At 50.2% G+C, this 18,343-nt stretch overlaps 2 non-coding genes across 2 annotated transcripts; both read left to right on the top strand.

Annotated features, from left to right (window-relative positions):
* The first annotated feature begins 7,281 nt into the window (after positions 1 to 7,281).
* Positions 7,282 to 7,353, top strand: TRNAC-GCA (transfer RNA cysteine (anticodon GCA)). The gene has a single exon. It is a non-coding gene; the product is annotated as a tRNA-Cys (tRNA).
* A 10,855-nt stretch (positions 7,354 to 18,208) lies between these two features.
* Positions 18,209 to 18,280, top strand: TRNAC-GCA (transfer RNA cysteine (anticodon GCA)). Its single transcript has one exon. It is a non-coding gene; the product is annotated as a tRNA-Cys (tRNA).
* The last annotated feature ends 63 nt before the right edge of the window (positions 18,281 to 18,343 follow it).

Genomic DNA, 18,343 nt, shown 5'->3' on the forward strand with positions numbered 1-18,343 from the left:
TCAGTCGGCAGCTCCTTCAGGGCCAGGTTCCACACCCTGCACAGCTGTCATCCCTGAGGGAGCCAGGCATTCAACCCAACTGGCCCCCAGTCTCCTCAGGCAGCCCAAAGGGGGAAACCAGGTCTCACAGACTATGACCAGACAGATTGTCACTGCTATTAGGTCACAGAGATGGGTGGGGGAGAGGTTCACCGCTGCCTCAAGGCCTGGGATGAGGCTGATGGAGGGCCTTAGTAAGGGCTCTGGAGCCCCTCAGGACACAGTCCCCAGTCTGTTCCCTGGGCCCTCCAGCTTACCCGCTGGCCCAACAAGGATGAGTAAGCTGAAGGGCCTCCAGAAGGCCTGAATCTCCCTCTTAGCTCACTCTCCACTTGATGACCACCACACCACTGACCCTTGATTGAATCACTTCCCCAGTGGTCCCTCACCGACAGTTACCAGTGGGCAAGTAACCAATAGCTGAGCAGGACGACTAATGGTGGCTCACTGATGGTTGGAGGCTTGTGGGTGGGGCCCACTGAGGCACCACACAATGGCTGAGCAAGACCTGTTGCCTGGTAACAGGGTGCAGAGTAATGAGGCCAGCAATGGCTGCATGCGAAGGGCCGTGCTCATCCCGCTCTGTTAGTTTGACCGAGTCCATCCCTGGCCAGTGCGACAGGGGCTATCAAGATGAGATTTTTGTAACAGCGCAGCCATTACTGTGTGTGCTCTTAACCTGTGCCCCGTTGCCAGGCAACGGTTATGGGGGGAGGGCCCATTAGTGGTCCTGCTCAGCCATTGCTGCAGTGGGTCCCTCCCCAAAGCAACCAACAGCAAATGAACCACCCACCATTAGTGGGCCATTCAGCCAACTGTTGGTAGAGTGGTGGTGGTCAGGTGAAGAGTGAGGTATGAGGCAGATCCCCCCACCCTTTCTCCCCTGGTCCCTCAGCTCACCTGGCCTTGGGCCAGCAGGTGAGCAGGGGGCACCCTGGGAACAGGCTGGGGGCTGTGTCCAGCAGGGCTCCAGAGCCTTCTCCAAGGCCACTGAAAGGACTCAAGCCTTGAGGCAGCAGTGAACCTCACCCTCTTCCCCACCTCTGTGAGGCAGCCTGAGGAGCCTGAGGGCCAGCTGGGCCGTGGGCACAGTCTCCCGAGCAATGATGGCTGGGCATGGTCTGGGGACCCGGCCCTGAGGGAGCCAACTGAGATCGGCCTGTTCAGCCAGAATCTCGGACCTGAGAGGGTAAAAGCTGTGTCTGGGGCCTGGGCCCTTTCTTGTTAGAACAGAGGATAACATTTGTTAGAGATTTACAGAAACATGTTTACCTGAGTGTGACCTGACCTCGGAGGACAAAGGATCTGACACCAAGACGTTTGTCGCAAGTCACCAAGTCACCCGGCCCCTCCCTCACCTTTCCTAGAAAAGGGCTTTGCTGAGGGCTTTCAGGGAGTTTGGGCTTTTTAAGGTGTGAGCCACGTGTCTCCTTGGGGATCCTCAATAAACCTTTCTCTGTTCCAAACTCTGACATCTTGGTATTGTTCAGCTTCACTGCATCGTACACATGCACTTGTGTTTCGGTAACAATTATTCTATGTCTCTGAAGGTAGAGTAGTCACCTCCTGGTAGACATAACTTCGAAGTAGTTTAGATCCATGCGTGGAGGCCAGACTTGTGAGAACATCAGCTGTTGTTCCCTAACCTGTGAAGGCGGAACTTGCCTCCTCCAGGCTACACCTTACACTGGGCAGAGACCAGACTCCGAGATGGAGCAGTTGTGCTGTAGGAGAACGTGGGAAGGGACAAGGGTGTGGAGGCCAGTCAGCCACACGGGCCTGAAGAGCTGACCCCGTCTCCTCCCTTTCCTCCCTCATAGAGGGTGCCACCACCAACCCTTGCTGCCCACCCTCGCGGAGATGGGGTGGGGAGGCCCTGGAGCCTAGGTCCTCAGGCTGAGGGCGAGCCTGGCTCCCACCTTTGCCTGCAGAGGGCAGCCTTGTGTCAGGGGTCTGTGTTTCTGGAGAAACAGAGAGAGGAGGGTGGGATGAGCTGCTCGCAGTCACAAGGCTGACTGTTAGGGCAGGTCCAGGGAGTGGCATGCCACTTACCGCCCACACGTCACCGTGGCCTGGGATGGTCGTAGGAGCGTGGGGGAGGGCAGACCAGACACCCCGTCCTGAGGTCGAGAAGGGTGTCATATAGCAGAGTCCTGATGGCAGGGCGATCATGGGCTGGAAGGTGGCCTGCCTCTGAGACTTTCTCTGACCCGTGTCTGCCCCCACATCTCTCCCCACCTGCTCTCAAGTCCTCACTCTGCGCTCCAGCTTCTGCTTTCTTCTGTCCTCTCCTCGGCTTCAGTCTCCTTGTGAGAAGGCGCTGAGTCTTCCTGGAATGTCCCCAGGAAGTGCCTGACACAGTGCCTGACATACGTGAGTAACAAATAATGAGTGCTTATTAAATGAAGGTCGAACCAAATAGGAGCTCAGTGTTCTCCATCTTTCAAATAATAGGACTGGATCCAAGGCCCAATGCAGTTTTCAGGGCCTTTTTTAAAAAGAGGAATCTTTTATTCAAAGGACACAGGGCAAAGCGGGACCACCTTGGTTGAAGCAGGGGACAGGATTCCTGGAGCCCTGTTCTCTCAGGACATAAAGGATCATGCCAAGGCTCCTGTTCCTTGCTTTCTAGACTCTGATATTTTCTTTGGGGAGAAAAGCTTGCCTTTAAGCTGGTCCTTTGAATAGGTAAATTAAGTCACCTGGGAAGAAGGTGGTGTACTCAACCAGGGTATTGAGTAGGTCGCATATAAGTCTGATGGTAAAAGTAGCATTTTCAGACTCCTGCTGGGGCAGGGTGGCTCCTGTGGTTTCTGACCTGTGAGTGCTGTTACTGCAGAAACCTGGGGGTCACTTCCTCCACAGCAGGGCGTGGAGTGAGCTGGGCCCAGCACTGCGGTCAGCCTGTAGTCACCAGGGCTGGGTTCCTACAGCAGTTGTGGAACAACTGGGCTGTTTGGTGGTTCCCATGGAGATGCCAAGCAGGCAAGGCCTGGTTGAGGTGCCCTGGGACCAGGAGCCCCCAGCCTCGGCTCAGCTCTGCTGAGCTGTGGAGCCCGGAGTCTTGCTCCTGAGTGGGGGCTCAAGTGAGCACTGGGAGGTGGAGGAATGAAGTCCAAGGGGGGACCTGGGGTCCCTGGGATCTGGGAGGTCCCTGAGGTTTCAGCAATTACTTTCTTGCATTCCACCCTCTCTGGGAGCTTTTCCAGATTCATTAGGAGACAGCTCTGCTTCCTGCCTGCCCCTCCACCCTCTGACCCCCAGAACAGGCCCTGCTCTTGGGAGCCGCTTCCACAGCCTCTGGCTCACACCTCGGGCTGACAGTTGCATGTGCAGATTGCTTTATTTACTTGTGTTTCCAGGGACCGGCTTCTCCTACTGGGACTCTAGGCAAGGTGCAGACTGCATTCTCCTTCAGGAGATCTGGATTGCAAAGTTCCAACATGTTCCTCAGGGGATTCAGAGGCAGGTCCACACTGGAGAACCAAGGCTGGGGAACCCTCTGAGCAGACACTAGCCAGCCTCTAACCTTTGAAAGTGTGTGTGTTTTTTTTTTTTTTTATTCTGCAAATGTGTTTTTACAAGAATACATTCTCACCAAAAAAAATGTGTGCAGATGAAGCTGAAGGCTCTCTGTGCCTGCCACCCTCCATCCCCCCCCCTCCCCTAGGCCCCCACTATTTTCCTTCTGGTGTGTAGCCTTTCAGGCTTCTTCCTCATGCATTTTCATACACATAGGTTGTGCAGAAAAACACAGGGTTTAAAAAGCACACATACCATACTCTGTATCATTCTGCAGCTTGCTCTCTTCACTTAGGAATATGTCCTAGGGACCTTTTCCTGTTGGCACCTTTTGATCAGCTGCACCCTCGGAGCACCTGGACTTGGCTGCATGGTAGGAACTTGGTTGTTTGAGTCCTGATTAAGTGTGGCAGCCAGTAACAATAAGCAACTAGAACTCAATGAGTTCAGTAAAGTTGCAGGATATAAAATTAATACGCAGAAATCTGATGATATCTATACACTAGCAAAGATCAGAAAGAGAAATTAAGGAAACAGTCCCATTTACCTTCACATCAAAAAGAATAAAATACATAGGAATATACCAGCCTAAGACGACAAAGGACCTATATTCTGAAAACATTAGGACACTGATAAAGGAAATTGAAAACAACACAAACAGATGGAAAGATATAGCATGTTCTTAGATTGGAACAATCAAATTCTTAAAATGCCTGTACTACCCAAGGCAATCTACAGATTCAATGCAATCCCTATTAAATTGCCAGTGGCATTTTTCACAGAACTAGAACAAAATATTTTAAAATCTGTGTGGAAATGCAAAAGACCCCGAATAGAAAAGACCCTTGAGAAAGAAAAAGAAACTGGAAGAATCAGACTCCCTGACTTCAGACTATCCTACAAAGCTACAGTAATTAAAACAGTGTAGTACTAGCACAGAAACAGACATCTAGATCAATGGAGCAGGATAGGAAGCCCAGAAATAAACCCATGCACCTATGGTCAATTAATATTTGACAAAGGAGGAAAGAAAATACAACGGAGAAAAGACAGTCTCTTTAATAAGTGGTGCTGGGAAAACTGGACAGCTATATCTAAAAGAATGAAACTAGAACATTCTCTAACACCATATAAAAAAAAAATAAACTCAAAATGGGTTAAGCACCTAAATGTAAGACCAGACACTATAAAACTCCCAGAGGAAAACATAGGCAGAATACTCTTTGACATAAATTGCAGTGTATCTTCTGGATCTGTATCCCAGAGTAATAGAAATAAAAACAAAAAATAAATAAATGGGACCTAATTAAAAGCTTTTTCACAGCAAAGAAATGAGAAACAAAACAAAAACACAACCTACAGAAAGGGAGAAAATAGTTACAAATGATGTGACTAATGAAGGATTAATTTCCAAAATACACAAACAACTCATACAACTCAGCATCAAAAAAAGAAAGAAAACAACTCAATCAAAAAATGGGCAGATGACCTAAATAGCCCTTTCTCCAAATGCTCAACATCGCTAATTATTAGAGAAATGCAGATCAAAATGATGATGAGGTATCACTACACACAGACCAGAATGACCATCAAAAAAGTCTACAAACGATAAATGCTGAAGAGGGCGTGGAGAAAACGGAACCCTCCTATACTGTCGGTGGGGATGCAAACTGGTACAATCACTATGGAAAAATGGTATGGAGGTTCCTTAAAAAGCTAAAAATAAAATTGCCGTGTGATCCTGTAATCACTCCTGAGCACATATCCTGAGAAAATTCTAATTCAAATAATACACACCAATGTTCATTGCAGCACTGTTTACAATAGGCAAGACATGGAAGCGACCTAAATGTTCAATGACAGATGAATGGTGTACATATATATATATAAAGAGTGAAACAGTGCCATTTGTGGCAACATGGATGGCCCTAGCAATTATCATAGTAAGTGAAGTAAGCCAGACAGAGAAAGACAAATATCATATGATATTGCTTATATATGGAATCTAAAAGATGCGAATGAACTAATTTACAAATAGGAATAGACCCACAGACACAGGAAACAAGCTTACTGTTACCAAAGAGGAAAGGGGTGGGGGAGGGGTAAATCAGGAGTTTGGAATTAACATATACACACTCCTATATATAAAATAGATAACTAACAAGACCTACTGTATAGCACAGGGAACTATACCCATAATTTTGTAACAACCTATCAGTTGTGTCTGACTCTGCCACCCTATGGACGTAGCCTGCCAGATTCCTCTGTCCAAGGGATTCTCCAGGCAAGAATACTGGAATGGGTTGCCATGCCCTCCTCCAAGGGATCTTCCTGACCCAGGGATCAAACCCGGGTCTCATAACGTCTCCTGCATTGGCAGGGAGGTTCTTTACCACTAACGCCATCTGGGAAGCCCGTAAGGGAAAGAATCTGTAGAAGAAAATAATGTGTCTATATATGTATAACTGAATCACTTTGTTACACACCTGAAACTAACACCACATTGTAAATCAACTACAATTTTTTTAAAAAGTGTGGCAGCCAGGAGCAAGTGGCTGGGCTGGCTGTGTCAAAGTCTCCTCCTTGTGCTACAAAAAGGGAAGCGCTGTACCCTGTAGTGCTGGGGACACGATCTGGTGCAGTGTTTTGAGATCTGGGTGGCCATTAGATATTGGCGGTCTGGAAAGTTCTCCATTCATTCATTTATTTAACAACAACAAAAATGTGCCTCCCCTGGGCGGGAAAAAGGAGCAGTGACTATTCCACGTTCTTAAGATGGGTCTTAGAAGTTGGCACAGGGCTTCCCTGGTAGTCCAGTGGTTAAGAATCTGCCTGCCAGTGCAGGAGACACGGGTTCAATCCCTGGTCCAGGAGGATCCCACAAGCCCACAGAGCAGCTAATCTGGGCCGTGTAGGGCGTCTGCTGATTCCAGCAGCGGAACCAATTGATTGCTCTCCTCTGTCACACGGTAGACTTGACTGGTGAGCCCAGAGCTGCAGAGTTGGCCCCCTGGGCTGTGTCCTGGCTCCCCTTGACTTCTTTCAGGGGAGTCACCCTCCCTCCCCGTACTGTAGACATGGATTCTGAGTGGAAACAGATACATTCTTACATGACATCACTCCTGAAATGGTTGTATCACTCAACTCCCCTTGGTTGTGCTAGAACCCCAGCCAGGCCAATAAGGGTCCGGCTCTAGGATTTTTCAGAACTAAATACTTTTCTCTCTGGCATCCCAGGTGTGGAGACGTTTGATGTGGGAGTCTCAGCTGCCTGGAGAGGTTTGTTTGAGCGATTAAAGCTGATTTGAGAAGGAAGCAAAGAAAAAAGCTGAAAGGAGAGTCCTGATAACTTTTGAATTTCTGGAAGTCAGTTTCTTCTCTGATCTAAATTTCTTAAAGATTTGTTTTCGTGTTCATCCTCAGTCCTGTCCAACTCTTTGCAACTCCATGGACTGTAGCCCACCAGTCCATGGGATCGTCTAATCCCTCTGTCCATGGGATTCTCCAGGCAAGAGTCCTGGGGTGGGTTGCCATTTCCTCCTCCAGGGGATCTTCCTGACCCAGGGATTGAACCCGAGTCTCCTGTGATCTCCTGTATTGCAGGCTGACTCTTTACCCATTGAGTTTGTTTACTCAGTTGATATTTAATCTCTGCCACTGATCGTCAGTGTGAGCATGATATGATTCTGGACATGAAACATTAGCTAGATAGTTGTGACTGGGGGTATAGCTCAGTGGTAGAGCATTTGACTGCAGATCAAGAGGTCCCTGGTTCAAGTCCGGGTGCCCCCTTGTTTTCTTCACTCACAGAACCCACCTTAGAGCTCATCTTTCAGGAGAGAGTATTTGGGGGGAAAGGTGAGAAACCAAAGATTAATAAAGAGCTGGAGAGATGGATGCTGGGTAAACAGACTCAACAGATGTCCACTAGAGGGAGTGAACAGATTGAGACTTGAGACAACAAAACCGCGTCTGGCCCTGCTCGGTCTGGGCTGGAGGAGACAAGACAGGAAGGAGAGACGCTAGACTGCTGCCTGATGGCAAGATGAGCTGACCCAAGCCCTGCTCCCTCTCCTGGGCCCCGGCTCTCACCGCCTTCCCTTTCCCCTCCCTCTTGCTGTACACAAGGGTGTTTGCAAGAAAATCATTTCTCATCGGTCTGCACATCTCGGCTCAGTTCACAAAGGACTCTCGGCTTTGGGGACAGAGACTAACCCTGATGGCCTGAAACCACAATGATCACGCTGTCCCTTGGCGGTTATATTTGCAGTGAGCATACTTCTCTGGACCATAAACCTCCTTAATCAGCCAGGGGTCCTCAGCACCTGGCACAGAGGGGAACATGGTAGGGGCTCAAGGGATGTCTGTTGAGGGACTTCCCTGGTGATTCAGTGGTTAAGACTCCATGCTCCCAATGCAGGGGGCACAGGTGTGATCCCTAGAGGGGGAGCAAAGATCCCGCGTGGCACAACCCAAGAGAAAAATAAATAACTGTTGAAGGCATGCACTAGCCACGGGTCCCTCTCCACTCCCCCCTTCTCTGTGTCTGACCTCCAGAGTCCCTTCAGCATCCTTCTCACTACGGCCTTGCCCCCAGCCTTCCCCGGGTGCAAATCTGGAAAGGAAGTCCTTGCTGAAGAGGCTCAGAGAGAGGGTGGGCACCTGGAGACGGTCCTGCAGGTCAGTACCAGGCTTTGGGGAATCCAAGCTGGTAGAAAAACATTGAACTTGTACGGAGGTACCTGGAATTTTTCACTTGCAGTTCGGCATCTGGCCCAAGTTCTGTCCTTCGTTCGGCCCTAAACTCAGAGGAGCTCATTTCCCGCCTTGAGGAGGTAGGAGCACTTCGCAGAGCTGCTATGTAGGATTTATTTCCCTGTCTTTCCTTCAACAAATATCTATTAAATACTTACTATGTACTAGATTCGGGGCTTCCCAGGTGGTGCTGGTGGTAAAGAACCCGCCTGCCAATGTAGGAGACATAAGAGATGTAGGTTCGATCCCTGTGTCAGGAAGATCCCGGAGGAGGGCATGGCATCCCACTCCAGTATTCTCACCTGGAGAATCCCATGGACAGAGGAGCCTGGCAGGCTACAGTCCATAGGGCTGCAAAGAGTCGAACACAACTGAAGTGACTTAGCACGCATGCACGATGGACTAGATTCAGGCTCAGGGTTGAGCATCCTCAAGAAAAGTGAGGCGGGATCCCTGTTCTCAAGGGGCTCATGGGCCAGCGGGTGGGAGGCGGCACTGTGGAGCAGAAAGTAGGCACCTGAGATGTATATCTTGTGCTTGTCGGTGAGGCTGCTTCCTTCGAGGTCTTGATTTCAAACACAGTATCTGACCATCACTGCTGTCTGCTGACCTTGTCAGGTCCTCTTTCAAGGCGCCACATGGCTTTTCATCACCGGCCTCCCCCCATGCTGTGTTCTCTCCTATTGCCCACACAGCTTGGATCCCATGGCCCAGCGAATCAACAATTCTCTTTCAAATCTCTTACGCATCTGGCCCTCTCTCCCTGTATGGAATCTACCGGCAAAATCACAGTGCAGGTATCGGCTTATTCCATGCCCACATCCAAGCAGCCGGACATTGCTGGGGACAATCACACAGCCATCCTGACAAACTCCACCTGTGGTCAAAATCTCAAGTCAGCATTGGATGCAGCTAGGGTGGCAGTAGTGGTAAAGAATCTGCCTGCCAATGCAGGAGAAGCAAGAGAGGCAGGTTTAATCCCCGGGTGGGGAAGATCCCCTGGAGGAGGAAATGGCAACCCACTCCAGTATTCTGGCCTGGGAAATCCCACAGACAGAGCCTGGAGGGCTACAGTCCATGAGGTTGCAGTGTCAGATGCGAGTGAGCACACAGCATGCACACGCGCACACGCGCACACACACACACACACACACACACACACACACAGGGGCAGGCCCAATAGTCTTGTATATGCTTGCTTTCTCACTTTCTGAGACGGCTTCTTCACCTCTTCTATGCTCTTTTCAAATTCTCAACACTCCCTCCCTCTCCCCTACTGTAGCTGAATGTCTTAAACTGTTCAGACAATGGGTGCAATTAGATGAAAACCGTTTCCACCTTTCTCCCATTAATTCCAAGCAACCAGTCTGTCTGCATTCATAGCAGCTGCCTTCCCCTCTGTTAAGAAGAAACGTTTTCATTCTCATCTGTCAAGGTCAATCTATCACTTGTGAATTAAATTCGCTTCTTGCCTCCTCAAGGACCCCACTGCATTTCCTCTCTCCTGCATCAACGTTTAATTCCTCTCTGCAGGATTGTTGTCTTAGGCGCACCACATGCCTTCATATCACCCACCTTTTTAACCACTGGACCAGCAGGGAAGTCCCTGATTGAGGTTTTGGGGATTTTTTAAAAAATATTTATTTTTGGCAGTGCTGGGTCATTGCTGCTGTGTGGGCTTTCTCTAGTTGTATCAAGCAGGGGCTACTCACTAGTCATGGTGCTCAGGCTTCTCACTGCGGTGTCTTCTCTTGTTGCAGAGCACAGTCTCTAGGGTGCATGGGCTTTAGTAGTTGCCACTTGTGGGCTCAGCATTTTCAGCCCCCCAGGCTCTAGAGTTCACACTCAGTAGTCGTGGCACATGTACTTAGTTGCTCCATGGCATGTGGGTTCTTCCTGGGCCAGGGATCGAACTCGTGTCTCTTGTATCAGCAGATGGACTCTCTACCACTGAGCCACCGGGGAAGCCCTACCACTCACTTTGAAAAAGCCTCTCTTGATCGCATGACCCCTCTAGTTCCCGCCCAGTTTCTCTGCTCCCATTTCCCAGAAAACTACTCAGAAGAACTGTCTGTACCTGCCAACTCCACTTTCGTATATCCCACTCCAGTCCAGCTTTCATTTTATTAATACCTGGTCCGTAGACTCGGCCTTGGTCAAGGTCATCAGTGATCTGTGTCTGAGTAATATTTTGCTGACAGCAGGGATCAGCTCTCTCTCTGCTCTCTACTTAGTCCCTTGCACTTTTACAGGGATGACCATCTGTCCTCAAAGCTTGAGAAGGCTAAGCTTTCCAGATACCTCACTTTGCTTCCATCCTGCCCCACGGGATGCTATTTCTCCGCCTTCCTGTCTGACTCTCCTCTTCCACCAGCCTGGAAATGTTGGGACACCCAGGGTGGTGTCCTGGCCTGACTTCTCACCTCTTAGTTCTGTGGCTTCAAATTCCTGTGACACATCAGTGACTTATGTCGATGATTTACGTCCTCAGCCTGGACCACTCCTTACCCTCCAGACTTGAATACCTACCTCCCCTGGGTTACCTAATGGGAATCTCTAGCTTAATTTATCCCACCCTCACCCCAGTCTGCTCCTTCCTAATCCTACTGCAGCGGAGCACGGGGGCCCAAACCTGCCCAACTCCCCCCACCAAGAGCCTAGCGTGGCCCCTGACTCTCCTCCTCCCGGGTTCACACCCAGCCTGTCAGTAACTCCCAGCTGGTCCACCTTCAGAATGCTCCCCATCCCACCAACTGCCTCCAGCCTCGTCTCTTGGGTTGCACTGTCCTCCCCTCGAGTCCGTTCTCTCCACAGCGGCCGAAGCGAGATTCTAAAACCGTGGGTCTGATCTTGTTCCTCTGCTGCTCCAAACCTCTGATGACTTCCCTTTGCACAGACTGAAATAGGAATTAAACCCAGGAGCTTGACAGCAAACCCGGTGTCCTACAGGGAGAGCAGCCGTCTGGGGGGCCCCCTGGAAGGCTCTCCAGGTGGAGGCAAGCACACCCCACCTCAATGAAACTGCGTTGTCCCCCACCCCTCCCCACCCAGATACCCCGGAACATCCCTTCTTTCCTAGAACAGAGCTGCAAATGCCCAGGACACTTCACTACCAGCCTCTCTCCTCCTCCGGCTCCATCAGTCACTGCATGGACAGGACCATGAGCTCCGACGGGCTCAGACACTCCTCCCTGAATCGCCAAGACCTCCAAGGCCAAGGCTCAAGTGTGGCTGCACTGATGCTGTCTGCCATGATTCACACTAGCAGTCCTGGCCCCTGCCTTACTTCCCAGTGCGGGTCCAGCCAACAGAAATATAGAGATGTGTGTGATGATGCAAGTTTGCACAAGGCCCCGGGGGAGTCAGAGCAGGAGGGAGTGGCGGGGTGGGGGTCTCTACAGACACAGTAACATGTGACCTTGGCTTAACCAACAGTAGTTTGAGTCCAGAAGGGTCTGGTTGGTGGATTCTAGGGGTGGAGAATGTGGAACAGTCCCGCCAGGCCAGTAAAAGAGCTTGGTCATGGAGCCGGGCTGGAAAGACGGGGAGGGGTTTTCCATGTCATCCTCTGATACACCTGATTTGCACGGTTACCTGAAGCTTGGATATTTAGGTTGTTTCAAATTCCTTTCCATCTTAAAGAGCCTTGAGATGAACAGGGAGTTTGTTAAGGAATCTTCCCTTGTGGCTCAGCTGGTAAAGAATCCGCCTGCAATGTGGGAGACCTGGGTTCAATCCCTGGGTTGGGAAGATCCCCTGGAAATTGGAAAGGCTACTCACTCCAGTATTCTGGCCTGGAGAATTCCATGGACTGTATAGTCCATGGGGTCACAAAGAGTCGGACACGACTAAGCGACATGCACTTTCACTTGGCCATAGATGCTGCGTTTGTTTTTTAAATTTTGTAACATTTTAGCAATAGTCCTGAGAGCTAACATTTACTGAATGTTTCCTCTGTTCCAGGGACTTCTAAGTGACCTATTTCATTTAACATCCACACAAGCACCAGAACAGGTACTACTGGTTTTCCCATTTTGATGTTGTTGTTCAGTCACTCAGTCGTGTCTGACTCCTTGCGACCCTATGGACTGCAGCATGCCAGACCTCCCTGTCCCTCACCATCTCCCGGAGTTTGCCCAAGTTCATGTCCGTTGAATCCGTGATGCCATCCAGCCATCTCATTCTCTGCTGCCCACTTTAAAGATATGAAATTAGCAGCTCATAGAGGTGAAATGACTTATACATGATCCCACTGCTAGTAAGTGGTTACAACCAGTATTGAAACTCAGCACTGGAGTCAACCCCAGTTCTCTCTGATTCCAGGGCCCTAGGATGCCTGCTGCTGTTCTGTTGTTATTATGATTATTACAGTATGCTCATATGCTCACTTGGTTCTCTTGCTCCAACTCTTTGTGACCCCATGGAATGTAGCCTGCCAGGCTCTTCTATCCATGGACTTTCCAAGCAAGAATACTGGAGTGGGTTGCCAGTTCCTACTCCAGGGGATCTTCCCAGCCCAGGGATTGAACCCACGTATCTTGGGTCTCCCGTATCAGCAGGCAGATTCTTTACCACCGGCGCCACGTGGGAAGCTCCTGTTCCCTTGCTAGAAGTCCCTTTTGTTTTCACACAATAACTCAGGTCCCCTAGAGGCCGGAACTCACAACAGCTTCATCCCCTCCGTCTTCCCTACTGTCCTGGGTGTCCTTCTCCAAACAGGATGATCGAGGTAGCTTGAGAGGGCAGAGAGCTGACCCAAGGTCAGCAGAGGGAGGTTTGGGGAAGGGTGTTGGCCAGAGGGTGAGGTCCCTGTAGGATGCCTCTCGAGGGCAAAGGCACCTCATGGGATCTGGACATTGGGGTGTAGACCTCAGTAAAGGGAGAGGTCCCTGGTTCTAGAGCAGGCTCATGTGAAGCTGGGCTCCAGGAGAGGGGTTATCAGTGATTGCCCCGGAGTGCCTCACCCCTAGAAGGAAGGCAGGGAGCCTGATGAATTGTGCGCTGAGGTCCCACCAAGGGCGAGGGGGTAACCCAACAGGTATGTATCAGGCTCTGTAAGGAAAGGGCTCAGTTTTGCACCAGGGGGACTTATTGTGGAGATTCAGAAACACATAGGAAGGACAGGAGTCCTGAGTGTGACTGTCATGATGAGCAGGTGATTAGACTGAGGGCACAGTCGGTGGAGGTGGGTGACCCATCTTGGCATCAGTACTGGATGGGAAGGTGGACGGAAGCCAGGAAGAGGTGAGCGCCTGGGAGAACAGAAGACAGAGGGCGGAGAGAGGGGATGGTGGAGGGAGGAGAGGAGGCTGTAGTCAGGTGGGGACCAGCGGAGGTCACGATTTGGAGGGGGGGGCAGTTTCTAGGAATGACCAGTCCCTGCTGTGTCCTCTGGCCAATGAGGAGCTGAGATCAAGGCGCTGGGGAACCAGGGGCGAGGGAGGCCCACCAGCTTGGATGCAGAGGCCACCCGGCACCACCAGAGAGGCGGGAGAGATGGGGAGCAGAGGCCCGCTGCATCCAGGCTGGCGAGGGAGCCTCTGGGGGCCGCCCAGCAACAGCGAAGAGGCCCAAAGTGGGCTGTGCTGGTGGCAAGTGGAAACTTTTGAAAAGAAGTTCTTGAAAGACAGCATGTCAGCCAAAAGGAGATGAGCAGGTGGGGACCGTGTCCTGGGAGTGAGGGGTAGTGAAGACAGGCAAGTAGCTTCACAGGTAGTCAGAAGAGAGGGAGGCTGATATCCACCACTCAGCTGGCCTTGAGCTGGGATGACCTCCCTGAGAGGCTCATAAGCACCCCAAAATGCCATCACCATCATTAGTAATTAAAGAAATGTACATTAAAACCATAATGAAAGACTCAGGGAGATGGGAAGTGGGGAGGCACCCAGATGCCTGGAGTCAGAGGCTGTGGACTCCATACCCGCAGATGACTCCAAGGGTTGACCTGAATCCCTCCTGCTTCCTTCTGTTTTCCCTGTAAGATCAGTGGACAGGAGCAGGCAGTGCCCCTTTCAGGCATGACAGCAAATGCTCTGCCTGGTGCTGACAGAGCTGATGGGGGGCAAGGGGAGGGGGAGGTCGCAGAGATTAGGGGAAGTGGGGGACAGTGGGGGGAGATGAACCAGCCCTTGTGTCCAAAATGGAGCCCAGAACCTGCCACTCCTCTGCTTTTTCTCTTCATACTATTCAGTTTTCAGTTCAGTTCAGGTCCGTTCAGTTGCTCAGTCGTGTCCGACTCTTTGCGACCCCATGGACTGCAGCATGCCAGGCCTCCCTGTCCATCACCAACTCCCAGAGTTTACTCAAACTAATGTCCATCGAGTCGGTGATGCCATCCAACCATCTCATCCTCTGTTGTCCCCTTCTCCTCCTGCCTTCCATCTTTCCCAGCCTCAGGGTCTTTTCCCAATGAGTCAGTTCTTCGCATCAGGTGGCCAAAGTATTGGAGTTTAAGCTTCAGCATCAGTCCTTCCAATGAATATTCAGAACTGATCTCCTTTAGGATGGACTGGTTGGATCTCCTTGCAGTCCAAGGGACTCTCAAGAGTCTTCTCCAACACCACAGTTCAAAAGCATCAATTCTTCAGTGCTCACCTTCTCACATCCAAACATGACCACTGGAAAAACCATAGCTTTGACTAGATGGATGCTATTAAAATACTATTAATAGTCCCTTAGAGTATTGTCAACACCCCAGGCAACCACTGATCTTACCACAGATTCATTTGATTTTTGAAAATTAATTTTCTAGAATTTCGTATAAATGGAATCAAGCCATCTGTACTCTCTCTCTCTCTCTCTCTGTGTGTTTTCTTCCTCTCTTCTGGTCTAGTTTCTTTTACTCAAGGTAATTATTTGAGATGCAAGCATATTCTAGTATGTATTGTTAGTTCATTCATTGTTATTGAGGAGAAATATTCCATTTCATGCAGACACCACAATTTGTTTATTTCCTCACCTGTGGGTAAACGTTTGTGTTGTTTCAATTTTTGGCTTTACCGAAAACATTACTGTGGCATTTGTGCACAAGCACATGGATAAATTCTTTCAATTCTCTCAGCTAAGTACTTAGGAGTGGAAGAGCTGGATCCTATGCTAGGAGTCTGTTTCAGTTTTTAAGAAACTGCCAAACTGTTTTCCAAAATAGTTATATCATTTTGTGTTTGCACAGCAGCATATGAATCTTCTGGTTGCCCCATATCCTCGCCAACACTTGTTACGGTCAATCTTTCTCGTTTATGTTCTAATGTAACATAGTATTGGGTTGGCCAAAAAGTTCGTTTGGGTATTTCCATGCAATATTATGGAAAAACCTGAATGAACTTTTCAGCCCAACTCAGTAGTAACTCATTGTGGTTTTAATGTGCATTTCTCTAACTACTAATGACGCTGATGGCTTTTTGGGGTGCTTATTGCCATCATATATCTTCTGTAGTGAAGTGTCTGCTCACATCTTTCATCCATTTTTTCATTTGGGTGGTTTGTTTTCTTATGATGAGTTGTGAACATATTATGGTGCAAGGCTTGTATCAGCTATGGCTTGCAAATACTTTCTCCTGGACTGTGACTTGTCTTTTCATTCTCTTAAGGTGTCTTACAAAGAGCAGATGTTCCTAATTTTGGAGACAAATCAGTTGAGCTTCTGGCATCATATCAGAGAAATTCTTGTCTAACTAAAAGCCACACCACCAACCTAAAGAAGACTTTTTCTTTAATGGTTGAAAATATGATATAATAATGAAACATTTAATGAAATTTGTTAAGTAAAAGTCAAAATATTTCTGTTTTATGGTGTGGCGATGTAAAAACCGCCAGGTTTTTTCCAACATAAAGCATCCTTTGAACATTTTATGCAACAAACGGGTGGAGGACCCCCTGGCTGGTCCTCTCTGTCCTCTCTCCCATCACAGGAGCGGTTCTTGTGATTGCCGCTCAGCGAGAACCCTCTCTCTCTCTTTTTAAACATTTAGTTATTTATTTGGCTGCACTGGGTCTTAGTTGCGGCATGTGGGATCTAATTCCCTGACCGTGGATCAAACCTGGGCCCCCCGCACTGGAGTGTGGAATCTTTGCCACTGGACCACCAGGAAAGTCCCGACAGCTCTCTTCACCCAGACGCAGCTTAGAACCCATGTTTCTTGCTTTCCTGAGTAACGAACATACTGAACATTTTGACTCTGCTTTATTAACTAGAACAATTTGGGAGAGCTGCCCCTTCGTATCCCAGTGTCTCTGTGGCTTGGTCTCTCCCACACACTATCCTCAGGGTGTCTCCTCTTGGTGGCCCTACCTCCCAAGGGCCGCGCCCACGGAGCGGTGTCTCCCCTGGGCCTGTCCCTCCGAGCCCAGGATGCATGCCCTTTGCTACTTCAGTCCCTCAGGCCCATTTCCTGGCAGAGCTGGTTAAACAAGTCCCCTTTCTGGGGGAGCCTGGAGTGGCAGGCTCCATCATGGGGTGGAGACTGTAGGCTGGGGGCCCAATGTGGAGCAGGAGCCAGCCAGTGACCTCCTGCCAGGTCTCTGCCAGGGAAGGTGCCCGGCAGGCTGGGCTGATCTGGGGTCACCTGGCCAGGGAGAGGGTTCATATAAGGGGTTGGGCCCCAGGACACCTGGTCAGGGACAAGTTCCAGCTCCATCAGCTGTGCTGGGGCTGGTGCCACCTCCCACCCCTCCCCCCACTAGCCCCACTCTTCCCACTCCCTCCCCTTTCCCACATGGAAGCTTAATCTGGAAATATCAATGGAGGAAGGTGGGTCCTAGTGGCCTTGAGAGATGCAGAGGGCACAGTAGGTGTGCGGTCACTTCAGGTGCCAGGAAAACTTGCCACAAACCAGTCCGTGGGGACTAAGTCCCTCTTCAATATTTCTGGACAAAATAGCTACTTCCCCAACTGCCTGCAATGCAGGAGACCCAGGTTTGATCCCTGGGTCGGGAAGATCCCCTGGAGGAGGGCATGGCAACCCACTCCAGTGTTCTTGCCTGGAGAATCCCATGGACAGAGGAGCCTGGTGGGCTACAGTCCATGGGGTTGCAAGAGTTGGACACGACTTAAGAGAGTAAACCACCACCACCACCACCAAAGCCCATGAGCCTCATAGACACTCCTGGAGATGCTTCCATGGGGAGAGGACAGGGCCCTGGGTAGGGTCGATGGTGGACTCGAAGCCTGCTTGGGCTGCTCCATCAGTGGCGGGGAGAGGGAGTCTGGCTCTCTGCCATACCAGCACCCAGCCTTTCGGATGGGAGGATCCTCCTAACCAGCTGCCTCCCTGTTCCTTCTGCTCATGCAGAGCCCCCTGCCCTCTGCTATGAAGCTTATCGCCCACTGTCTTCTATGCCCCAGGAATTTACCAGCAAGTTCTCATGGGGTTCCACCCCTTCTGCAAATAAATTTTCTCCTGGAGAGGGAATCCAGAGCTGGCTCACCTTATTTCTCCATGGTATTTGCAGGTTGAGTGGATGAAGGGGGCTGAGTGAATGAAGTGCATGGTAAAGGGAGAAGGGAGTGTCAGCTGTCCTCAGGCGTGGGGTCCTGGCCAGGTTCTTGTCCCTGCTCCCCTGTCTGAGTGGGGCTCCCTCTGCTCCTCAGCGCCCTAGTGCAGGAGAGGACGAGGGAACCACGGTTCTGTAAGGTGGGGAAAGCCACTGACCGCCCACTACAGGGCAGATGGCACTGGGGTGGCCAAGGTAGACAGAGCCAGAGAAAATGGAAGGAGAGGGCCGTGTCTGGCACACAGAAGCTGGCGAGTAGGTGTTTAGTGGTGGATGAGTGAGTGACCGATGGCAGGGAGAGCCAGGCTGTCATGGAGCAAGCTGTCTGCTCCCAGGAGCAGGGCTGTAAGAAAGTCAGGTGCCCAGATCAAGAGGTGCAATTAACATTGGACATATACCTGGGGGTATAGCTCAGTGGTAGAGCATTTGACTGCAGATCAAGAGGTCCCTGGTTCAAATCCAGGTGCCCCCTTGCTAACACTTTTAGCTGTGACAAGGAGTAAATATAAATAAATACAAAATCAATTAGGAAGCC

Source organism: Giraffa tippelskirchi, chromosome 10, assembly GCF_054371585.1.
Source record: "Giraffa tippelskirchi isolate mGirTip1 chromosome 10, T2T-mGirTip1v1.2.pri, whole genome shotgun sequence".
Classification (NCBI taxonomy): Eukaryota; Metazoa; Chordata; class Mammalia; order Artiodactyla; family Giraffidae; genus Giraffa; species Giraffa tippelskirchi.